At 46.2% G+C, this 556-nt stretch overlaps 1 protein-coding gene across 1 annotated transcript in view; it reads right to left on the bottom strand.

Moving 5' to 3' along the window:
• RCAN3 (RCAN family member 3) overlaps window positions 1-556 on the bottom strand; it is a 33,779-nt gene that overhangs the window by 25,673 nt on the left and 7,550 nt on the right. The gene's annotated exons all lie outside the window — the stretch shown is intronic.

Below are 556 nucleotides of genomic sequence, written 5' to 3'. Positions count from 1 at the left end.
TTTTTTTAATTGGAGGATAATTCCTTTACAACATTGTGTTGGTTTCTGCCATACAACAACATGAATCAGCCACAGGTACACATAGGTCCCCTCCCTCTTGAACCTCCGTCCCACCCCCATCCGATCCCACCCCTCTAGGTTGTCACAGAGCACCAGATTGAGCTCCCTGAGTTACACAGCAACTTCCCACAAGCTAGCTATTTTGCATATGTATATGTTTCTGCTAATCTCTCATTGCCCCCTCTCTCTCCTTCCTCCCGGCCCCTGCCCCCACCCCCTGTGTCCACAAATCTGTTCTCTGTGTCTGTGTCTCTTTTCCTGCCCTGCAAATGGGTTCATCAGTACCATTTTTCTCAATTCCATGTATATGTGTTGTTATATGGTATTTTTCTCTTTCTGACTTACTCCTCTAGGTTCATCCATTCCACTAGAACTGATTCAAATTCGTTCCTTTTCACAGCATGTGAACTCTTGGTTGCGGCATGCGATATCTAGTTCCCTGACCAGGGATCAAACTTGGGTCCCTTACATTGGGAGTACAGGCTCTTAACCACTG

This window comes from Bison bison, unplaced genomic scaffold, assembly GCF_000754665.1.
Source record: "Bison bison bison isolate TAMUID 2011002044 unplaced genomic scaffold, Bison_UMD1.0 scf7180017864516, whole genome shotgun sequence".
Taxonomy (NCBI): Eukaryota; Metazoa; Chordata; class Mammalia; order Artiodactyla; family Bovidae; genus Bison; species Bison bison.
The sequence above is the reverse complement of the archived record's forward strand: the minus strand, read 5'-3'. Positions and strand labels throughout refer to the sequence as shown.